The following is a 16,917-nucleotide window of genomic DNA, read 5'->3' as shown; positions in this document are numbered from 1 at the left end:
TAATGTAAATTAGAAAACTGGCATACAGTTAATATATTTTAAATATTTAATAGGCTTACAATGTAATTTAAAATTATGTATTTAACTAAAATATTTGGTTTTTAATTCTATGGGCTGTTCATTGGTCTGACTAGAGAGGGAATGGGTCTAATAGAGTTTGGGAAGTTGACCTTTAACACGGTCTTTGTGTTTTTTCTTATAGGAGAAATTTAATTCAGCTGTGTTATTTTAGTTCATATTAGTTCTCTTGATTTATGGAAAAGTCAATGCATTAAGTAGATACCTCTGCAGAAGCCCAAAATCATACCATGTGAGAATTGGAAGGAACCTTAGAGATTATTCATCCAATGTCTTTGGTAAAGATGATATTAAGGCACAGAGAGGTTAAATAACTTGTGTGATGTTATAGCTAGTTAGTAGTAAATAAACTAAAAACTTAAAAATTGTGTTCCAAAGTTTATTATACACTATTAATCTATATTTAGTGAGTCAGTAAGAAAATCTCATGTATTTTTCATTCTCTTTGAAAGAGAACAAAAATTTCTAAGAGCTAGAACTCTACCCCTCAAGACAAAGTTTTTTTAAAAAACAACAACACACAATTCATTCAGAACTCTGAGTGAATTTTCTCTAAGAAATTTAATTTGATTAAAATGGTTTTTAAAGAGCAATAGTAGAAACAAAACATTTTAAAGAATAGCTGAATCTTGGAGTCCATTTATTTGATGACAAGTATAACAAGTTTCTGAGACATAAAATTTTCTAGTGAAATGCTGAGTTTGATTATATTTCATCTTCAGTTTTACAGAACAACAGATGCCAAAGTTTTAACTCTCCTGGTGTGCAGAAAGCTCCAATTATAATAGTTGATCCATATCTCTAATAATAAAAGCATAATATGCTAATTAGACCAGACGTCCTTCTGGACATCCTTCTGGACAACCTTCCAGATGAAGTCAGGGCTGCAAGGGAAACTGGGGTCCTGGAGGGAAGCCAGGGTCCTGGGTGCCAGAGGAAAGCCGGTGCCGGCAGCCAGGGGAAGGAAGGCCTACTCTTGCATGAATTTTGTGCATCAGGCCTCTAGTATGATATAATTTGGTTTTATAAGTTTAAGGCTCAGATGTTCATGTTTTAGGAAAACCTCAATTATTTGTATAGATGCAAATAATTATATTTTTGAATGATGAGGATTCCTTCTTTGAGTGTAGATTTTTCTTTTGTTTTGGATTATTTTAAATATACAAACACCATAGTAGTGTATTTTTCGGTTTTCTCCTTAAGACAAGTCTAGTTCCATTTTTATAAATATATTCAAAAACAATATGGACGTAAACATTATACTATCTCCCTTGCTGCCTTTTTGATGCAAATTCTTAGAATTGAATTTATAACAATAATATGACTTTTTTTTTTTCTGGAGATTTAAGACCTAGTAAAAAGGGAAGACATAAAATGTGTCTGATCAATTTTCTGTTCATAAATTATATAAAAAGATTTTATTGTTTAATGTATATTTTTATTTTGCCATGCACCTTATTAAAAGGTATCTATTATATTGTAATGTTTTAACTTTTAAATATATATGACCCCTCTCATTCATGAAGTAAAGCAGAGTCTAAAGAACATTGTAAACATTTTTAGTGATACTGCTTTTGCTGATCAAATCTATTGTGCCATATTAAAATTAAAAGTCAAATAAACAGCCCAGCCGGCGTGGCTCAGTGATTGAGCATCGACTTCTGAACCAGGAGATCACAGTTCAATTTCTGGTCAGGCACATGCCCAGGTTGCAGGCTCAATCCCCAGTGTAGGGCGTGCAGGAGGTATCAGTCAATCATCCTCATCATTGATGTTTCCATCTCTCGCACTCTCCCTTCCTCTCTGAAATCAATAAAAAGATAGATAGATAGATGATAGATAGATGATAGTTATTTTTAAAAGTCAAGTAAAGTAGACCTCAGTCTGGAGAGAAATAATTGTCTTTTTTAAATGAGGTGATTTATTTGTGAATAGAAATCATACTAAATTTTAATTTCTTAATTCATTTTAGTGAATAGCTAGCAGGATTACCTCTGCAGTAGCTGTGTTCATTTTCTAATTAAATTTATTTGAGTGTTTTGTAATTTAATGTTGAAAATAATAATTTAAAAATACTTGGATTTTGGACTCTTTTTAGGTTTTAATTTTGTTGTAGAAATAGATGAGTTGAAGGGGTTTGGTCTGCTTTTATGAAGGCTTCATATATTGTACTTATTTAATTTGTATTTGAGTCTCTAACTCTAAATAAAAAATTTGTACATTTGTTTGAGTGATTATCTGTTTATTATAATTAGTAATGGTTGTTATTCTGCTTATAATTAATGAGCAATTAAAAATCAGAACAAACTACAGACAGAAGTCTACCAAAAAGACTTCTGAGTAATGTTGTCGTGTAAGTGAATTTACAATAAAATAGTCCTACCCTTAAGAAAATGGATAATGGATGTGAAATGGAAGGAATGCTCATTTACTTTCATTTGGTATCGATTTAATTACTTTTAGGGTAGTTACTGGAATACTCTGGGTAGAGAAGAGCAGATGTGATCCCTCCAAGAGCGCAGGTGACACTAGGATGCTGTTGAAACAGTAGATGCTAAAAGTATTAGGGGTAAGTGAATAAGTTGGGTAAAAGCCCTCTTATTTTACATAATTAGGACCTGTAGTTTGTTCCTGTTATGGACTGATTGTATTCCCTGCCAAATTCATATCTTGAAGCTCTAATCCCCAATGTAACTATTTGGAGAGAAGGGCTTGAAGGAGGTAATGAAGGTTAAAAGAGGTCATAAGTGTGAGACCCTAACCCAGTATTTCTCATGTTTCTATAAGAAAATGAAGAGATACAAGCAATTTTTTTCTCCATGCACACCCAGAGAAAAGAAAGGTCACTGGAGGATACAGTGGAAAAAAAACCTACCCATCTGCAGGCCCATGTACAAAGTTCACAACCAGAAACCAACCTTGCTGTTACCTTGATCTTGGACTTCCAGCTTCCAGAAATATGAGAAAATACATTTCTGTTTTAGCCACTCAATCGGTGGTGCTTTGTTATGGCAGCCTGAGCAGACTAATATAGTTCGTTGATCAAATAATTAGAGTAGAAAATCACAAAAAAATGACATCTAACCTTAAATTTTAACAAAATTTTTAATGAAATATAATTGATATATTGTGAACTGCACTTACTTGAAGTGGACAATTTAGCCCGGCCAGCGTGACTCAGTGGTTGAGTATCGACCTATGAACCAGGAGGTCACGGTTCTATCCTTAGCCAGGTCACATGCCCGGGTTGTGAGCTCAATCCCCAATATGGGGCATGCAGGAGGCAGCTAATCAATAATTCTAATCATTGATGTTTCTCTCTCCGTCTCCCTTCCTCTCTGAAATCAATAAAAATATTTTTAAAAAATGAAGTGGACAGTTTGATAAAGTCTGACACATACACAGTCATCTGCTGCATAATGACATTTTGGTCAACAATGGACTGCATGCATATACAACAGGGGTCCCATCCTATATAATAAAGGGTAATATGCAAATTGACCCTAAGGGTGGAACAACTGGAAACGACCAGTTGCTATGATGCGCACTGACCACCAGGGGGCAGACACTCAACACAGGAGCTGCCCCCTGGTGGTCAGTGTGCTTCCACAGGGGGAGTGCTGCTCAGCCAGAAGCCGGCTCATGGCTGGCCAGTGCAGTGGCGGTGCAGCACTAAGGGCTTATGCTGTTAGTTGGACATCCCTAAGGGCTCCTGGGCTGCCAGAGGGATGTCTGACTGCCAGCTTAGGCCCGATCCCCCACGGCGCCATCAGTCATCAGTTAGACATCCCTCAAGGGGTCCCAGACTGTGAGAGGGCGCAGGCCCGGCTGAGGGATGCCCCCCCTCCCCCCAAGAGTGTACAAATTTTCATGCACTGGGTCTCTAGTACAGTGGTCGGCAAACTCATTAGTCAACAGAGCCAAATATCAACAGTACTTCTTCAAAATAGACTCGCCCAGGCCGGAAACCGAATTCTGCGCATGGGCCATGAAGTTTCAATAGCACTGTACGTGCGCCCGCACATGGTATTTTGTGGAAGAGCCACACTCAAGGGGCCAAGGAGCCGCATGTGGCTTGCAAGCCTCAGTTTGCCGACCACGGCTCTAGTAAGATTATAATGGAGATGAAAAATTCCTATTGCATAGTGACATAACTGTTGTAAAGGCATTATGTGTTTGTGGTGATGTTCATGTAAACTTACTGCGTTGTCAGTCCTATAAAAGTATATAGCACATACAATTATGTACAGTACATAATACTTGATGATAAACGATTATATTAGTTGTTTATGTGTTACTGTACTTTTCATTGTATTTTAGAGTGTACTCTTTCTACTTATAAAAAGTTTGCTGTGAAACAATATGCTGTGTTATGCTAGCAGCATCTCATATATCTCATGTTTACCATGTGTCTTGATCAAATCATATTTCTTGTGCTTGATTTAATTCTGTGTTTTTTTATTTAGTGCAGCATAAGTGTACAGATTTTTTAAATATGTTTTCATTGATTTCAGAGAGGAAGGGAGAGGGAGAGAGAGATAGAAACATCAATGATGAGAGAGAATCATTGATTAGTTGCTTCCTGCACGCCCGTATGCCCTGACTGGAAATGGAAATATGACCTCCTGGTTCACAGGTCAATGCTCAACCACTGACCCATGTTGGCAAGGCAAAGTGTACAGTTTTTATAAAATCTGAAGTAGTGTACAATATGTCCTAGGCATTCACATTCACTCACCACTCACTAATTTACCCAGAGCAGCTTCTGATCCTAAAAGCTCCTTTATGCTAAGTACACTCTACAGCTGTACCATATTTTTAATCATTTACACCTTTTTACTGTACTTGCTCTGTTTTGATACATTTAGATACACAAATACCATCCTATCTAATAAAAGAGTAATATGCAAATTAACCATCACTCCATCACAAATATGGCAGTGGCCATGGAGCTGGAGCTAGCAGGAGGCTTGGGTTGCTCCTGGCGATGGAGGAAGCCAAGCTTCCCACCTGCCCTGAGATCTGCTCAAGGCTACAAAGTTTCAATTATAAAAGATAAATAAATCCCAGATACCTGCTGAAAAAAGAAAAAAAAGGAGTGGCTGGAAGCTTGGGTTGCCGGGGGGGCTTGGCCAGCCTGAAAACGACCCTCAGCCCCTCACCCAGGCTGGCCAGGCACCCCAGCGGGGACCCCCACCCTGAAGGGGCTGCGGCCAGCCTGCAAACAGCCCTTAGACCCTCACCCAGGCTGGCCACACCCTCATGGGGTGAGGGTCCCTGCTGGGGTGCTTGGCCAGCCTGCAAACAGCCATCAGCCCCTCACCCAGACTGGCCAGGCACCCCAGCAATACCCCCCACCCTGAAGGGGGTATGGCCAGCCTGAAAACAGCCATCAGCCCCTCATCTAGGATGACCAGACACCCCAGTGGGGACCCCCACTGTAGCTGGACATTTGTAAACACGAATCTGAAGTCCTTCTAAGAAGAGGTGAATGTTCTATCAGGAACAACCATGTGACTTGCAAGCGAGTCATGCTGAGTTCCCAGAACACTTACCTCCCTGAGAAAAGATAAGATTAAAAAGTTGTGGGTAGAGCAGAAAAGGGAATGCACAGCTGCAAGTGTCTTCAATGCGCTATTGTAATATAGAATAAAACAAAATTTTGTTGATTAACTGCTGACGCACTAACCTTGTGCGAAACCCCAATAAAAGCAATGGTTGAGGGTACAGAGTTTGCTACATGCCTGAGCGAGCTGTAGCCCTCTGCCCGGCATCAATCGCCTGTGTGCTCGTCTTATCTCTGTGTCTTCGATTCATTAAACATCCCTCAACACCCCACACTGAAGCAGGTGTGGCCAGCTTGAAAACAGCCATCAGCCACTCACCCAGTCTGGCCAGGCACCCCAGTGGGACCCCCACCCTGTTCAGGGATAACCTTCAGGGCAAACCAGCCGGCCCCCACCCATGCACCAGGCCTCTATCCTATATAATAAAAGGGTAATATGCAAATACTATATGCTGTACAAACCTCAAAATTTAAGTGACTTTTTGGACAATTTAAAACCTTTACTGCAGCCCTAACCGGTTTGGCTCAGTGGATAGAGCGTCAGCCTGCGGACCGAAGGATCCAAGTTCAATTCTGGTCAAGGGCATGTACCTTGGTTGTGGGCACATCCCCAGTAGGGGGTGTGCAGGAGGCAGCTGATAGATGTTTCTCTCTCATTGATGTTTCTCTCTATCCCTCTCCCTTCCTCTCTGTAAAAAATTCAATAAAATATATTTTAAAAAAGCAAACAAAAAAAACCCTTTACTGAAGCCCTAACTGGTTTAGCTCAGATAGAGCATTGGCCTGTGGACTGAAGGGTCACAGGTTCGATTCTCGTCAAGGGCATGTACCTTGGTTGTGGGCACATCCCCAGAAGGGGGTGTGCAGGAGGCAGCTGATCGATGTTTCTCTCTCATCAGTGTTTCTAACTCTCTATTCCTCTTCCTCTCGATGAAAAATCAATAAAATATCTTAAAAAATTAAAAAAAATCTTTACTGCAAAGCTGCATATATTTTTAATTAGAATATTTAAATTAAAATAGAGTATTTAAGAAGAGAATAAAATATAATGTTTTATGCTAAGTGCCAAATGCACTTGCCAGGTGTGCAGTGAATTAATTTAAGACATAGAAGATTACTATATTTATAATAATCACAAAAAATCTGAAAAATGTGGTTTGGTGAAGATTCGATTTGAGTCAAAGATGCATCTCTTAAGCACATTTCTATCATCGCTGCTAAGAGAGAATCCAAACATTCTGTGACTATGAAGAAGCCCCCATTTCTTGGTGTGTTGCAGCAAATCTTACGTTCTTTACATTTGGAGGGATCATCCATGCAGGAGCTGACCGCTGTGTACAGCACGTGGAGGAGGAACAGCCCAGCCTAGGGAGACATCCACCAGTCTCAGGTGGAAGCCCAGGTGGGCGGCACAGCTGGCAGCTTGAGAGACCATGTGGAGATGAGGGAACAGTGCTGCTTTAAGACTGGGGTGCACTCCTGAGGAAGGGACCATCAGGGCTTGGCTCCTGGCATCCTGGGCAGGTTTGTCAAATATTAATTGACCATAATAATGTGGGTTGATTTCTGGGATCTCTGTTCTGTTACATTGATCTGTATTCTCGTTCTTGTGCCAGTACCAGGCATTGTAGTCTAGTTTGATATCTAATACTGTGATATCTCCAACTTTGTTCTTTCTCAAGATTGCTGCAGCTAGTCAGGGTCTTTTTGGTTCCATATACATTTTTAGAATATTTGTTCTATATATGTGAAGTATACTGATGGTATTTTAATAAGAATTGCTTTGGGTAGTATGGACATCTTAATGACATTAATTCTCTCTATCCATGAACGCTATATATGCTTCCACTTGTCTGTATCTTCCTCTATTTCTTTTTCTAATGTAATATAGCTTTCTGAATACAGATCTTTTACTACCTTGGTTAAGTTTATTCTAGGTATCTTATTTTGTGGTTGTTGTTGCAGTGTTATATTGGATTGATTTATAAATTTCTCTTTCTGAGAGTTCATTATTGGTGTATAAATATTTCCATCAATTTTCTTGTAAATTTTTGTATGCTGCTTCTTTTCCAAATTCATTTATTAAATCTAGTAGTTTTTGGTGTGGTCTTTAGGGTTTTCTATGTACAATATTATGTCAACTATGAAAAATGACAGTTTAACTTCCTCCTTTTCAATTTGGGTGCCTTTTATGTTTTCTTGTCTCAGAGCTGTGGCTGGGACTATCTTGTCCCTGTACTCAAGGGAAACGCTTTTAGTTTTTGACCATTGACTATGATGTTGACTGTAGGTTTGTCATATATGGCTTTTATTAAGTTGATGTATATTCTATTCCCACTTTGTTGAGAGGTTTAATAAAAAATGGGTGCTGGATTTTGTCAAATGCTTTTTCTGCATCTATTGATATGAGTTTTATCCTTCATTTTGTTTATGTGACATAGCAAATTTATTGATTTGCATTTATTGTACCAGCCTTGCATCCATGGAATAAATCCCAGTTGCTCATGCATTGTTGGATCTGATATTTTGCTGAGGAATTTAGCATCTATGTTCATCAGAGATATTGGCCTATAATTTTCTTTATTTCTAGTGTCTTTATCTGGCTTGGGGATTAGGGTAATGCTGATCTCGTAAAAAGAGCTTGAATTTTTTGAAATAGTTTGAAGAGAATAGGTGTTAATTCTGCTTTGAATGTTTGGTAAAATTTGCCTGTGAAGTCATCTGGTCCAGGACTTTTATTTGCTAAGAGTGTTTTTGATTACTGCTTCAATTTCATTAGTTGTTATCAGCCAATTCAGGTTTTCTGGCTAAATGTTCATTAATCTTGTTTTTATTTTCAAAGAACAAGCTCTTGGTTTCATTGATCCTTTATATTGTTTTTTTAGTCTCTATGTCATTTATTTCTGCTCTGATCTTCATTATTTCCTTCCTTCTACTTCCTCTGGGCTTTTCTTGCAATTCTCTTTCTAATTCTTTCAGTTGTGGTGTTAGATAGTTTATTAGAGCTTTTTCTTGTTTCTTGAGGTAGGCCTGTAATGCCATAGCATTACTTTCCTCTCAGGACTACTTTTGCTGTATCTCATAGATTTTGGGTTGCTGTGTATTCATTTTCATTTTTATTTCTTTCTTGATCTCATTGGTGATCCATTCACTGTTTAATAACATGCTATTTAGCTTCTATGTGTTTGAATGTTTTTGAGTTTATTTTTTATAGTGGTTGACTTCTGGTTTCATGCCATTGAGATCCAAGAAGATGTTTGATATGATTCCAATCTTCTTGAACTTGCAGAAACTTGTTTTGTGTCCTACCATGTGGTCTATCTTTCAGAATGTTCCATGTTCACTTAAGAACATTATCTAATATGACAACAGTCACTTATTTTGAATGCTTCTTCGATGGTTCTTGGGGCCCTAATTTCAGTTTCTTGTTCAAAAGGAGGAAGCAAAGGAACGAAATCAGGAACTGACATGAACTCAGTTCTACAAGCTTTTGCCATTCGAGAGGTAGCCAGATTTGCTGGTGAACAGCCCCCAGGTTAGCTGCATCAGAAACAGGTTTAATTTGCTTTAAGTGGTTCTCAACCTTCCTAATGCCGCGACCCTTTAATACAGTTCCTCATGTTGTGGTGATCCCCAACCATAAAATTCTTTTCTTTTTTTTTGTTTTATTTTATTTTTTTATCAATTAAATCGTTATTGTTCAGATTATTACAGTTGTTCCTCTTTTTCCCCCCCATAACTCCCCTCCTCCCAGTTCCCACCCCACCCTCCTCCCTCACTCCCCACCCACTGTCCTCATCCATAGGTGCACGATTGTTGTCCAGTCTCTTCCCGCATCCCCCTCACCCCTTTCCCCCCCAAGAATAGCCAGTCCACTCCCTTTCTATGCCCCTGATTCTATTATAATCACCAGTTCATTTTGTTCATCAGATTATTCATTTGATTTTCAGATTCACTTGTTGATAGATGTGTATTTGTTGTTCATAATTTGTATCTTTACCTTTTTCTTCTTCTTCCTCTTCTTAAAGGATACCTTTCAGCATTTCATATAATACTGGTTTGGTGGTGATGAACTCCTTTAGCTTTTTCTTATCTGTGAAGCTCTTTATCTGACCTTCAATTCTGAATGATAGCTTTGCTGGATAAAGTAATCTTGGTTGCAGGTTCTTGGCATTCATCACTTTGAATATTTCTTGCCACTCCCTTCTGGCCTGCAAAGTTTCTGTTGAGAAATCCGCTGACAGTCGTATGGGTATTCCCTTGTAGGTAACTGACTGTCTTTCTCTTGATGCTTTTAAGATTCTCTCTTTGTCTTTTGCTCTTGGCATTTTAATTATGATGTATCTTGGTGTGATCCTCATTGGATTCCTTTTGTTTGGGGTTCTCTGCGCTTCCTGGACTTGTAAGTCTATTTCTTTCACCAGATAGGGGAAGTTTTCTGTCATTATTTCTTCAAATAGGTTTTCAATATCTTGCTCTCTCTCTTCTTCTGGCACCCCTATAATTCTGATGTTGGTATGCTTGAAGCTGTCCCAGAGGCTCCTTACACTATCTTCGTATTTTTGGATTCTTTTTTCATTTTGCTTTTCCGGTTGTGTGTTTTTTGCTTCTTCATATTTCAAATCGTTGACTTGATTCTTGTGCTCCTCTGGTCTGCTGTTGGGATTCTATAAAATATTCTTTATTTCAGTCAGTGTATGCTTAATTTCTAGTTGGTCCTTTATCACAACCTCGAGGGTCTTATTAGATTTCTTGTAGATCTCATTAAGTTTATTGGCAGTTTCTAGAAAATTCTTGAAAAACCTTATAACTGTGGTTTTGAACTCTATATCCAGTCATTTGCTTTCCTCCATTTCTGTCATTTGTGTCCTTTTTCTTTGTCTCCGCATTTTTTATGCTTCCCTGTGTTGATAAAGTGGTTTTCTGTGCTAAATGTCCTGTAGGGCCCAGTGGTTCAGCCTCCCCAATTACCTGAGGAGGACACCCTTGGTGCACCCCCTTGTGGTCTTTGTGCACAGTCTTGTTGTAGTTAAGCCTTGATTGTTGTAGCTATCACTGGGAGGAATTGACCTCCAGGCCAATTGGCTATGAGAATCCACTGTGTCTGCAGTGGGAGAACTTCTGTGCTGGAGACACCCCTCCGGGGCAAGACTTGCTTCAATGGGGCTTTGGTGCTCACTGAGTATGCCCCTATGAGTGTGTCCTTCATGGTTCCACAAAGCTGCAAACTGGATGGTCCCACTCTGAACTCTGGGTGGCTCCTGGCTCCTGGATCTCTAGGGAGGTGCTAATCTAGCCTCTGCCTTAGGCTATCCAGCAAAAGCCTCCCTGCAGGGCTTGGGTGGGGCGGGTCCCATGGGATCAACAGGGGGGCGCTAGCAGTTATGGCTGCTCTCAGAGGCTCCGCTTCTCAGTGTCGGGGCAATCGCTGCATGCCCCTCCGAGAGAAAGCTGCCCTCGAGTTCTGACCACTGCCAGACAGTCCTGCTTCTCCCGTATGAGTCTGGGTCCCCAGAAACTCACCCGGAACTGGAGTTCAGTTCCTGAGACTCCCTCCCAATTGAAAACGACAACCGCGCCCTCAGCCGCCAGCCCTCTCCGCATGCACCTCCACACCTTAGTATTTTACTTCTGCACCGCGCCTCCTCTGAGTCTCAGTATGCTTTTCTCTTTCCTTCTAGTTGTGGAATTTCCACTCAGCCAGCCTTCCTGTGGTTCTAGATGATGTCCGTTCCGTCTTTTAGTTGTATTTTTGAAGTGGTTGTTTGAGGCAGCAATCTCCGGTGTTTACCTATGCCGCCATCTTGGTTTCTCATAAAATTATTTTCGTTGCTACTTCATAACTGTAATTTTGCTACTGTTATGATTGTAATGTAAATATCTGATATGCAGGATGTATTTTCATTGTTTGCGACCCACAGGTTGAGAACCGCTGGCTTATCTAATCTTAGGAACCATGCTTTGCTTTGCTTTACTGAAAGAAATAAAGTTTCATAACATTACCATCCAGTGGTTCTCAACCTTCTGGCCCTTTAAATACAGTTCCTCATGTTGTGACACAACCATAAAATTATTTTCGTTGCTACTTCATAACTGTAATGTTGCTACTGTTATGAATCGTAATGTAAATGTCTGATATGCAGGATGGCCTCAGGCGACCCCTGTGAAAGGGTCATTCAACCGCCAAAGGGGTCGTGACCCACAGGCTGAGAACCGCTAAACTATTTTTTTCAGACAAGTCAGAAATGACCACTTTCTTTGGTTTTATATCATAGCATACATACATTTATGTATGTTCTCATTTTTTTCCATCTCTCTAAATCAGGTTATCATATATGCAACATTTAAAAATTTGTTATGCTGTGTCATAACCTGAGATAGGGAATTCAAGAGGAAGAGATTTGGGACACCGTGTTTGGGCACTTTTCATTTGTCATCTCATTTATTTCTAAGTACAGATAGTGTGGCCCCTAATTAGTAAATCGTATTTCTTTGACACAGGGAACTATAACACATTCCACCACAAGTAGGGGCGTCTCCGGTTTGGTCACTTCGCAGACAAGGGAAGACTTGAAATGGATGTTCCAGGGGAAACCCGGAGTGTCCGAAGGCAGCGAGGAGCTGGGCCCAGAATCCAGGCCCCCGGGGCAAGAGCTGCAGGATGGCCAGCGTGCGCCGAGCCCTAAAATGACAACTGCGGGGCCTGGGCTCCCGGCCCCGCCCCTTCCCCCGCCTCCGCGCTCGGTGGCCCCGGCGGCGGCCTGTCTAGGTCCTCGGCCCGCCCCTCCCGAAGCGCGACCAATCGTGGCCTGGGGTTGGGTGAGACGTAGCGTGCCCAGCGGCCCGCATCGCGGTGCCTGAGCTCTGCATCGGTCACCCCCCTGCGCGGGGGAGCGCACGGCGGCGGGCGATCGCGCTGGTGAGTGCGGGTCTGCGGGTTGTGTGCGGCCGCCCGGGCTGCCTCTGCCGTCCATTGCCGGCTCCTCGCGCGCGCCTCTCGGCTTCCAAGGTCCTTCCTCCGCGCGCACCGCCTCTGAGTCCGGGTCCCCGGCTTAGAGCCGAGGAAGTGCAGCCGCAGGAGGCAGGGCTGGGGGCGTGGGCGCCTGGCAGGAGAGGCTCCGGCCCTTGGCGGGGGCTGGGTTGCAGCCCCGGCCGCCGAAGCCTGGGACGGGGCAGATCGAGCCGTGGCCGGTCCTGGCAGGGCGAGCATCTCTATCCTCCGTCTTCCCGACTCGCTGCAACGCGGGCATGTGCAGTGCAGCCGCAGCGCCGCGGAGCCCGACCTGGGGACCGGCGCTAGGCACCCCTGGCCGCCGCCCCTGCAGCTTCATCTCTGGTCTCATCGCTGCTCTGGGCCCCCGCGCGGCGGACTGTTCTGGCCGTACTGACCTCTGGTTCAGGTCGTAGTGGGTAGAACGAGTTTGACTTGACGTGGAGACCCTGTGGCCTGTTGCCCATCTCTGCTCCATCCAAGGCCCGTAGGTGGGAAGAGGGATTCTGACAGGGTTGCTGTTGTTGTTTTTTAATTATGTGTACTTGCCTGTTTGTAAAGTTTTTATTGCTTTTCATTATTTACTCTAAAGAAAGACTGCTGTCACATTTCCTCAAGATTAAGAGTCACATTGCTCTGATGAGTCTCCCCCATCCACACTGTAGTTAATTATCATCTGGAACATCAGGGTGTGCTTGAACCTGGCAGGATTCCCCGACCCCGATAAATTGTCTGATTCCACAGTGGAGGTGGTAGCGCACGATTTTTCCATAGTGTCGGGTTCTGCTTCTCTTTGATTGTTGAGTATCTTCTCTCCATGTCTGTTATCTTCACAGTCTCTGGGCCTGATAAAGTGCTTTTATTTGTTACTGAGAATGGAAACAAAGGGGTAGATCTCTAAAGCGGGCTTGGCTATCTGTCCCCTGTGCCCTGGAATTGGGTGTCCTGAGGATACAATGTAAGTTTCAATTCAAACATTTCAGAAAGATCATCCCTGACCAAGCATTACAAATAACACACCCTGGCCACCCTATACTAGTGGTTCTGCTACCCGGCTGCCCATTATAATCATCTCCAGACCTTTATTAAAAGCTGTTTCTTGGACCCTACTCCCACAGATTGTGTCTTGTCACGAGCTTCGCAGCGAGGTTCAGGATCTGAAGGAGGGGCCGAAGCATAAATAAAAATGCTATACAAGAAATAGGAATTTAGAAGGCATTAGGGGCCAGTGGGAGCCTCTTTCTTGAAGATACACACCAACTTCTGGGTCCCGTTTGCTTTTTATTCAATTGAATACACATTTGCCTTTTAGCAATGCATACAGGCAGATCAAAGGTAAAATTTGGTATACAACAGTGATGGTGAACCTATGACACGCGTGTCAGAGGTGACACGTGAACTCATTTTTTTTGGTTGATTTTTCTTTGTTAAATGGCATTTAAATATATAAAATAAATATCAAAAATATAAGTCTTTGTTTTACTATGGTTGCAAATATCAAAAAATTTCTATATGTGACACGGCACCAGAGTTAAGTTAGGGTTTTTCAAAATGCTGACACGCCGAGCTCAAAAGGTTCACCATCACTGGTATACAATGTAAAGATTATCAGGTCGGAATCTCCTGGAGCCCTTTGCAATCACAGCAGGACTCAGCCCTGCTGAATATCAAAGTCCATTGGCCTTCCAATTTTTTTTTTTTAATGATTAAGGTATTACATATGTGTCCTTATCCCCCCATTGCCCCCGACCCATTCATGCCCTCACCCCCTGGTGTCTGTGTCCATTGGTTAGGCTTATATGCATGCATACAAGTCCTTTGGTTGATCTCTCCCCCTTACCCCCACCCTTCCCTACCTTCCCTTTCAGAGATGCTTCTCTGTCTCTGGATCTGTTTTTGTTCATCATCAGTTTATGTTCTTTATTTTATTCCACAAATGAGTGAGATCATGTGATACTTATCTTTATCAAACTAGAAACACCAATTAGAAAGGCCTTCCAATTTTAACTGTCGTTTGCTTTAGCCTCTGGCAGTGTCTGATACATTTGGTCATGTGTCCTCGAGGCATTGGTATTTTTAAAAGCTTCCAAGATGAGATTAATGTGCATGCAAGGTTGAAGACCATCATCTATCAACATGTCCTGTTTTTTCTTACATCAGTTACTAATCTGTGACTTACTTAACTGATTTCTTTACTTCTCTGCCTGCGCCCCCCCCCCCCCCCCCCCCCCCCCCCCCCCCGCCAAATGAAAGCCTGTGAGGTGAGGGTGTGTGAAGGAGAAAAATTGGATCTGGGAAAACAAGTCCTGCACACCTCTGTTCCTGTTTCATCTTTGTCCCAGGATTGACTTTATTTGGTTGACTCATCATTGTCATGGTCTTGGATGGGTTTCTGTTTCTTTAGACCCTGACCTGTTAAGTTTCAAGGTCTTACTCAGTACCTTATGAAACATATAACTGCTCTTTGAAAAGTTGAGATATAAACATTTAAGTTTTGGTTTATTCCATGTAAACCTGTGCTTTTTGTCTTTTATGTAGGGGTCCGTATATTCCAAATTAAAATTGCAATTGCAGACACTTGCTCTGATAAGTACAGTTAGTTACAGGTGATAGGATTTAGAATGGGAACTGTTCCAGAAACTGGATATATGGTTGGTATTCTTTGTGGAATGGTTGTCTAAGAACATTAGCTCCCTAGAGGATGAGGTTGCTGCCTAGTTTTCTGTCCAGTACTGAACTCAGGTATTTCATTTGTGCTATTGTCAATTGTAATTCCAGGTGACATAAGCAATCACTTTGTAATTATCTTATGAGATAAGATAGTGGCTCGGTGCATGAATTTGTGTCAATTGAAAGGAAATTAATTAGAAGAATATTTTAATATTGCTATTCGCCCTTTCTCTATAATAGAAATGTCAACCAAATTCATGATTGACAATGACAGATCAGAACACACATGTGCGATTGGCGCCCGGGAGAGCTTTATATGTATCACACATGCACGAGTCAACTTAGCCTTTTATAGATATAGAATAAACTTGCTTAATTAGACCTGCTTTCTGATTTAGCTAAATTTTTTCCAGCCCAGTGAAGCACCCCAACTTCTCTTTCAGGTAATTGTCAGCAACACAGCAGTAAATATCAACAGATTATTATTGTACATCATGCAGGAAAAACAAAGGGTAAAATAAATTTAACTGCATCAGTGTTTGACTATATTCTGCGCAGTGAGAAAACCTGAAGTCATTTTCAAGGTCCACCATTTCTTCTTTTCAGTCCAGTTAAGTTTCTAAGTTTTCTAAATCCCTGTCTTCCAGATAATGAAAAGAAAATAGGATTCCATTGAATCTCCTATCTACCTACTCTAGGACTTCTGTGAGGATCAAATGAGATGAGGCATGGGAAAATGCTTCACAGACATTTGGTTAAAGTATAAAATGTTTCCACCTGGCTATAAAGCAAGTTGTGTTCCTGGGCTGAAGAAACTGCAAGGAGGCTAGTTGTAGCTAGGGAGAGGAAGCCAGGCGTTGCTACGTGACGTCAGTACCTGGATGGACACTTAGCATATTAGCCTTTTATATATATAAACTAGAGGCCTGGTGCATGAAATTTGTGCACTGGTAGGGCCCCTAGGCCTGGCTGGCGATCAGGGCTGATCGGGGCCTTCCAGCTGCCAGCTGCTGGCCGGGGCCCCCCTTCGTTCCATGCCACCCCCTGATGGTCAGTGCACATCATAGCGAGTGATAGAACTCCTGGTCTCCCGGTCAAACTCCCGTGGGGACACTTTGCATAGTAGCCATTTATATATATAACTAGAGGCCCGGTGCACAAAAATTTGTGCACTCGGGGGGAAGGAGGGGTCCCTCAGCCCAGCCTGTGCCCTCTCGCAGTCTGGGACCCCTCGGGAGATAACAACCTGCTGGCTTAGGCCTGCTCCCAGGTGTCAGAGGGCAGGCCCAATCCCTAGGTGCAGCCCCTGGTTGGGCTCAGAGCAGGGCTGATTGGGGAGTTGGGGCGCCGCCCGCTGTCATGCACAGAACAGGGCGGATTGGGAGGTTGTGATGCCACCCTCAGTCACACTCAGGGTAGGGCCGATTGGGGGGTTGGGGCACCACCCCCTGTCACACTGGCAGGGTCGATGGGGAGGTTGCGGCTCCACCCCCTGTCACGCACAGAGAAGGGCCAATCAGGGGTTTGGGGCGCTGCCCCCTGTCACTCACAGAGCAGGGCCCATCAGAGGGGTTGGGGCTCTGTACCCTGTCACGCACAGAGCAGGGTCGAT

General features: G+C 42.4%; 1 protein-coding gene across 1 annotated transcript in view; it reads left to right on the top strand.

Moving 5' to 3' along the window:
• The first annotated feature begins 12,474 nt into the window (after positions 1 to 12,474).
• The window catches only part of NXPE3 (neurexophilin and PC-esterase domain family member 3), a 71,068-nt gene continuing 66,625 nt past the window's right edge, over positions 12,475 to 16,917 (top strand). The window contains exon 1 of the mRNA XM_059687942.1: positions 12,475 to 12,563. The gene's annotated coding sequence lies outside the window, so the exon portion shown is untranslated. The remainder of the gene's footprint in view (positions 12,564 to 16,917) is intronic.

Source organism: Myotis daubentonii, chromosome 3 (assembly GCF_963259705.1).
Source record: "Myotis daubentonii chromosome 3, mMyoDau2.1, whole genome shotgun sequence".
NCBI lineage: Eukaryota > Metazoa > Chordata > Mammalia > Chiroptera > Vespertilionidae > Myotis > Myotis daubentonii.
This window is presented reverse-complemented; position numbering and strand designations above follow the sequence as displayed.